Consider the following 7,747-nt stretch of genomic DNA (forward strand, 5'->3'; position numbering starts at 1 on the left):
ATGATCACGGTTCTCATGTTTAGAAGAGTTCCCCTTTTTCAAACTCCTTTGAGAGGAGCTTTTAAACTATACGTGGGTTTGACGACAGTTGCTGGCAATGTTTATTTATGAGTTGCCCATAAAACATCTATTGTATGAAGGGTTAGATGTTCCATTCTGTGTAACTACTTGTCTAATTAATCTGTTTAGTATTTCTGGTTGAACTATCATTAGAAAGAAATAACATTTCAATGCTACTTGGTCCGATGCTCTCGTAACTTATAGATAGTGACTTTATTTGTTTTTCTGTGCCTTTTATTGATTTAGGTTTCACTGTCACCAGCTGTTGAAGATTCTTCAAAAAAGTACACTTACTTTGCTTAAATCTAATTTTCATATTTTCATCTATCATAGCATCTATAAATCAATTACGTACCAACTAATCCATCATTTCAGATAGAACAGTCAGATAAGATAAACTAGGCAAGCCTTTACAAATCTACCCATATTTTGTAAAAGATCGTTTGATTACATCATACCCTGTTTGGAAATTTGTTTTGAATAACGTCTTCTGGTGTATCATTACAAAACGGTTGGAAAAGGCAAATGCCTTGATAGTTGAAACAGCCTTCACGTGAAAGGATACATAATGTCTTTAAAGATGGTCATTTTAAATGGACTTCAAAATGAATAGCTTTTCTTTCAGCGTTCCATCTGTTCATTTTGCAAATTATTTCGAACAGAGCCTCATATGCCTTTTATAGTACTTTTCTATCATACTCTTATGTTTTCCTGATTGGACTATGCTGTTGAATGTCGCAAATGACAGAGTAGTAACGATAATGTGAGTAGATTAAATAGGTTCTTATATTTGATATTTAATATTAAATAGTGTTTTAAGTTGAAATTGTTGCGTAGTTGCAAAAAAAGAGGTGTGGTTTTAAAAATGTATATTCTGTCATTGTTCTTACAGTTATATCGTTCCGTTCTTTATAGATGTTTCCGTACTTCTACGCATTTGTTGTAATCTCTCTGTACCTCTCTAATAGGTTTGTCGCTTCTTTCTTTTCAGTCAGATTAATTTTTCTTAATTGTGCTTTAATTATGACATCTCTTTCTTGTAACTCCTCTCTTAAATTTTCATCTTTTATCTATTGAACTTCTTTTATTTTCTATAACTTTCTTCTAATATACTTGTACGTAATTTAAGTTTACCCCAAGAAACTATTATTAGTAAAATATCAAAGAACTTGAAATTTAACCTTAAAATATACCAAACGTAATTAATAGTTTTTACCTTATTCTTTTGTTTTATACATCGTAAGTGTTCAGTCTTATGAATACTCTTAAATAACCACAATTTTTATCTAGCATACGTGAGTGAGTGATTGCAGACTTACGCAGGTTCATGCTGAGTGTCAGGCCATAGCTTTCACTGCAAATATTTAACAAACAAGTAGCCAACATACTGAAAAATCATGATATGAACAAACGTATCCATAAATTAAAAAAACAAATGTTAACTGTAGAAAAAGATCATCACGAAAGGGTAAAATGTTTTTTGTTTGAGAAGTTTCTAACAAAACCGCACAAAAGGATACTTATATATAGCTTTTTTCATAAACAACATAAACAAGTATCCGAGATACTGAAAAATTATGAATGTCATAGAAGTATAACGTTAGAGAGAAAGTAGAATATAATGATTTCTTTTAAATTATACTGTTTAATATTAGAATTTAATTTTCTTTGCTTATTTATTAAATATTTATACAAGAATAATACACATTCTATTTTTCTTCTGAAATATTGTTTTTTATCTATTTATTATATTTCGCCTTTCATCCAAATACAAGAAATTATTAATAGCGTGTTTGTTCATGAAGCGTCATTCACAAAACCTCCTAAAAGATAAGCATGTCCTGAAGCTATATTTTAATGCTAGTAAAGAAATCTGCTACAGATGGTTACATTCAAAACATTTGTTTCAGTTCATCTTACTGAATGATATTTTAACATTTTTTTATATTATATTATTAAAGGTTTACACCATTTTTAAAAAAAGTATAAACGACTTTGTTTTCCTGTAGGAAACACTTCAACGGTGGTCCATTGTTTTCTACACAACTTCTGCAATTTATGTCACTGCAGCAATCTTATTCGTTACATTTGGATCGGCAGAGCTACAACCCTGGGTTGTAGTGGTTCCTGAAGAAACTAACAGTACTGAAGAATAATTGTTGATAATTGTCTAAATCTCGATGATATTCCAGTTTTTAGTGTTTCATAGGTTGGCAGTAGTTAACAGTATCTGTTTTTTTTAATGCATTATTGATTAAAGATGACACGGTAGAACAAATAACTTGTGTATATTGAAAATCCTCGAGGATATATAATATTATATAAGTCAATAGCTGTCGTTTACAGTAGACTGAATGAAATGAGATTAGACGTACGCAATTTTTTCATGACCTCGCCTAATTCAAGAAATCGAATACTTACTCTTGTTAGAAACCAGTAAAAACAGTTTTCAGCACCTTCAACTTATGAATTATTTTATTTAGTGTAAGATTTCCGCGATTTGTGATGAACCTTAATATGTTTTTTACACCATTTTCTGGACAGACCGTTATATCTTGTTTTTATTACAAGACCTGTTGCTAAGAGCCAGAATTTGAATTCGGGTATATTTTATCAATAAACTGTGATAATTCTGTAACTCTTGTTTGAAATTGTGAAATGTTCTCGATTCAGGTCTTCATAAATATTTTAACCCTGTTATTAGTTTGTGGCCATATAAAAATGTATTGTTAATGTAGCTAAGCTAAATTAAGGGAATTAAAGTGGATTTACCTTTGAAATATTTCCTGGAATTGATACAAGTATGTGAATTTCTTAGCTTTATCAATGATAAATGTATACGAAATGATCTTAAGAAAGTTAATGTCCCTCGTTTTTACAAATTGTCATTCCAGTAAAATTCTCCATAAACTGGATAAAAGTAATTAGATTTCAAGTTCAAATTCGTCTAAACTTAAGTTGTATATTTAAGAGAACGTATAGGATAAGACATTAATTTAATTTAAAAGCAGTAAACAGAAAGGAAAGCATTCGCTGGTTGTTTACAAATTTACACTTTCGTACTGCAACATGAAACGTATTTTTTCAACCTTTAGGCGTTATCTCACAAATATAAAATAACATTTGATCTAAAAAAAACTAAGAATATACTAAATATCACATATCATTCTACAGTAGTTATTTTAACTCTAGCCAATATAAAATTTATAATACAGACCAAAATAAAAAAGAATATATTCTTATTATTCACATAAAGCCCAGTATGAGCCAACAAGTCTCAGCTATTTCATAATTTATTTTTTACTACGACTGGACTATAGTTTTTGCAGTCAAAATTTTTGTTTTTTAGATTGGAAATGAAGACCAGTTGGTTATGACTTGGAAGAAGTAGTTCAAATAATGAGTCTATGATAGTTAATTTATCTTAAATGTCAAATGGAAATGTATCATTGCGACAAATATGTTATACAGTTATATGCGAAATTCTAAGATCATGACAAAACAAATTTCATTTTGAATTATCTGATAAAAATGTGAACAGGTGAAAGGAAATACAAGAAAAACAAAATATGTGAGAAATAATAACCAAACAGTGACTACTTATCATAAACTGAGGAATGCTCTTCAGTATGCATATGTATTCGATAAGGAAAGGAGATTATTACAATGACTATTCAAGTGCATCATAATTTTCAGCCTCGTTTCACCCCACCAAAAACCTCATTGTAAACATTGTAATTTTATGTATTTACTAAGTAATTTTGATTTTCGTAGCATTTTTAACAGTGAAGCAAGTAATAATTACTCCAATAGAAATGAACAGTCTCCTTATCTTTCCAAATGTTTATCCGACATTAAATTTCATGAAAATATTTTGTATTGCAAATGTGTTATGTTTTCTTTTGATACCTGATTGCTGGTCTAATGGTTATTAAAATATTGAAGATTTTATGGAGTCAGTGAAGATCATAAATTTTGAAATTTAATGTTGATCATTAATATTATTGACCAAAAATAATGCACTTGTGACCCTATTAGTTCAAAATATTCCTGATATATCAGTAAAGATGTAAATTTTGACGTGCCTTCAGAATTTTCAATACACATAGATATAAAGAAATACTACTGTTTGTTAACAATGCAATATAATACCTGAAGTACTTCAGAGTACTGAAAATATTAGATTTGCATGGAAAATAACTTAAGAAATCATATGTGTGTTTGTGTATATATATAACCAAAACATATACACGTTTCTATCTGTAGAAATCTAACAAAACTCAACAGTCCTTGAACTCGTCTATTTCGATCTTTTCTTTATTTCTTTTTTGCTTGTTTCGAGACACGGGATGCAGTTTTACGAATAATCTATAATAAAAACCTTCGAATACAACTTTCTAATGAGAAATAAATGAAAAAAATGTATCTATAAATTTATCGTATGATGATAATGGTCTGTGTAGTAATTATTGCACCATATAAACATACTGTTCGTTCACTTCAAACTAACTCTCAAGAAACACTGTAGAGTTGCATTTTAATTCTACAAAATATCGTGAATGGAGTTAAAGTAGTTTTTAACATAATCGATAGATGGAGACTTGCGACAGTTTTATGTTTGTTTTTCAAGCGGCCAAGAAGAATCAGGTACACACTGGATCCTTTCTTCCCACCTCGGCTGTTGTGTGATTACTTGGCTCTGCTCGATAAAGCCTGCATATTTAACATACGTTTTTCAAAATGTACAAACGTAAAATACAATAATTAATAAATTTAAATGCATTGAAATATACTCACAAATATATTATTTTAAACTTATAATTTCCATTCTATTATCAAATTTCTTTTGATGAAAACATACTTTAATTATAATTTCTCGTTTTATTATTTCCATAATAGTTAACAATTTAATGCTGTTTTATTATTTCCATAATAGTTAACAATTTAATGCTGTTTTATTATTTCCATGATAGTTAACAATTTAATGCTGTTTTATTATTTCCATGATAGTTAACAATTTAATGCTGTTTTATTATTTCCATGATAGTTAACAATTTAATGCTGTTTTATTATTTCCATAATAGTTAACAATTTAATGCTGTTTTCTTTTCTCTTTTCTAATTCCTAGTCCTAGTTTTCATCGGAGTAAAATTTCGTTTGATCTCACTCGTCTACTCTTACTTCTTCTGCCCTCTCACCCCAATCTTAAATGTTACAAGAGTTTACAAAAGAATGGAAGTTTTCAATATATCGAAATGCATAAATTTCATTAAAGAAATATTAATGAGCTCTGTTTAAGAATTTAAGCTGGAAAAAATATTCTGAGTAATTCAGAAATTGGGCATTTTTATGTGCTTCCAAAAATCTATATATCAAAGAAAGATTAATTAATTAATGCTGAAAACAAAATTTACCAGTATTTCGGGAGACCAATTGTATGAAGAAACGAAATATCACGAAACATAGTGATCTTTTAGATATGTTATTCAAATATTTTTTATCTCATATTCCGAATATTACCATGAATGGTTTCTAATTTGTTGAAAAAAATTGCCAGACAAACATAGTTTCGTTTCTTCTCATATAGTAGTTATTTATCGAAGTTTCAAAATTGTTATGAACTTAAAGTAGTAGAATCCTTTCTGGATCAATATAAAAAACAAATTTATTCTATGATTAATAAAAGCTTTATTTTAAAAGGTTTCAATTTTGGCAAAAAATTGTTCGATTTCTTATGAGGAACACATTTTCCATTAAGTTTTTGTGTATCAGTTGGTACAAAATTCACTCGAAGTTACGTTAATATAATTATGTGATTTGTTTAAAGTTGAATAACTTAATATATTGCCTAACTATTTTGAAGATAATTTGCATTTTCCTCTAAAAAAAATTGGAAAAATATTTCTAAACGATTGTTTTGTGATATGAAAGAATATTTAGGATATTAATATTTCTGATGGGATTTTAAATTGAATAAATAAAAAAATTACACTTACCGTAAAACACCGAAGAACGAGTTATCCATTTTTTGATGTGCTGTTAAGTTTCACCAGAAATAGAAGATGCTAAGTGGTAATGTTTTACAAACCTACAAACCCACATCAGTATATTGATTTTTCAGTAACTATCCCAAACACATAAAATCAATTGATGCAATATATCTTGCAAGTGGACTATGTAGTTTAGTTTTAAATGAAGAAGTGGGAGTTAAGAGTCAACTAGAGCTAAACTAATTTTTAATTCAGTGTCACTACTCGAAAGATTGTATCCCGACGTTTTGAAATTGTTAATAATTATTTCTTCAGTAAAACCGTTTTTCTTGATTTTCGCGCAAAGCTATACGAGGACTATTTATGCTAGCCGTCCCAGATATAGCGGTTTATTGTTTGAATGTCACGCAAAGCTACACGAAAGCTATCTGCGTTAATATAGCAAGTAGGACTGGAGGGGTGGCAGCTTGTCATCACCACTCAACGTCAAATGTTAGGCAACTCTTTTACCAGAGAATAGTTGGTTGAACATCACATTATAGAGTCCCCCAGGAAAGGGCGAACATATATGGTGTGACTGTTATTCGAACATACGATTACGAGTCGAGCGCTATAACACCTGCCCCTCAGGTTCGGTCGTGCTCTTGAGAAATAACCTCATATCGTTCACAACAAAACAAAGAAAGAAGAGGAGGTTTATGAACAAATTTTGTTTTTAAAACATTTAAACGACAGTTTCCTATGGGATAAAACGACATATTTTAAACACGTAGCACATTTTAACTTTTTACGATCTAATGATTGCTTTTACCATAAGTTTGATAAAAAATGAGCTTATAAAGAAAGAAAATATTAGCTCAATATCTCGAACCTTAAAGAAATAATGAGTTACAAATTGCATTTCATTTAGTAAAATGGAAAACAACTTAGAGTCGTCTTTGAAGTTATAGAGGAGAGAGAGAGCAATGATTTTCTCATAACAAAATCGTTCAGTTATTACTTCACATGTTACTTTTCACATGCTCTGAGTCTTGAAAGATAGGGAAGAATTCAAAGCTCAAGTCAATATTAAATCTTGGTACAGTAGAACGTAAATAAATAGAATGGAAAGAAGTATAGAAGAAAGAAGCAGTTGAAGAAACGCGTACATAGAGTATATTAAACGCGGACTGGTCCTATGATAGAACTCTGTTACAGCCGTCTCTAATTGATAAATGATAGACTAAATGTAAAGCAGCTAGTTAATACTGTATACCGTCATTTCTTGGGCTATTCTTTAGTAGTGGGATTGACCGTAACTTCATAACGCTCCCTCGCCTGAAAAAGCAATAATGTTTGATGAGAGGCTTCGAACTTGCTTGCAGTAGTTTATTAGTGGAATCTCAGGCCTTACCCGCAGTAACTGCATTTTCTCTTATTCATCTAACTCATTTATTTAAATTATATTAGTAAGTATTGTTTGTTTGTTTGTTTTGTGAATTTCGCACAAAGTTACTCGTGTGCTAGCCGTCCCCACGAGTATCGAAACCCATTTTCTAGCGGTGTGAATCCGCAGACGTACCACCGTGCCACTGGGAGGCATTTATGTGAAAATCAGTTAAATCCATTTTTAGAAGGTAAATTGGATAAACTTAGGTAAACTACAATTTTGTGTTTTAATGAACAATCCTTTAAATTATTTGTAAATTTCAATTTAT

At 29.9% G+C, this 7,747-nt stretch overlaps 1 long non-coding RNA gene and 1 pseudogene across 2 annotated transcripts in view; one reads left to right on the forward strand and one right to left on the reverse strand.

Annotated features, from left to right (window-relative positions):
- The window catches only part of LOC143236217 (sialin-like), a 30,968-nt pseudogene extending 28,201 nt beyond the window's left edge, over positions 1-2,767 (forward strand). The window contains exon 8 of the transcript XR_013019511.1: positions 2,070-2,767. The product of XR_013019511.1 is annotated as a sialin-like (transcript). The remainder of the gene's footprint in view (positions 1-2,069) is intronic.
- Positions 2,768-4,356: 1,589 nt separating this feature from the next.
- On the reverse strand, positions 4,357-6,586 carry LOC143239202 (uncharacterized). Its single transcript, XR_013021055.1, has 2 exons — positions 6,057-6,586; positions 4,357-4,773 (listed from the first exon to the last, which is right to left on the reverse strand). It is a non-coding gene; the product is annotated as an uncharacterized LOC143239202 (long non-coding RNA).
- Positions 6,587-7,747: the final 1,161 nt, after the last annotated feature.

Source organism: Tachypleus tridentatus, chromosome 13, assembly GCF_004210375.1.
Source record: "Tachypleus tridentatus isolate NWPU-2018 chromosome 13, ASM421037v1, whole genome shotgun sequence".
Taxonomy (NCBI): domain Eukaryota; kingdom Metazoa; phylum Arthropoda; class Merostomata; order Xiphosura; family Limulidae; genus Tachypleus; species Tachypleus tridentatus.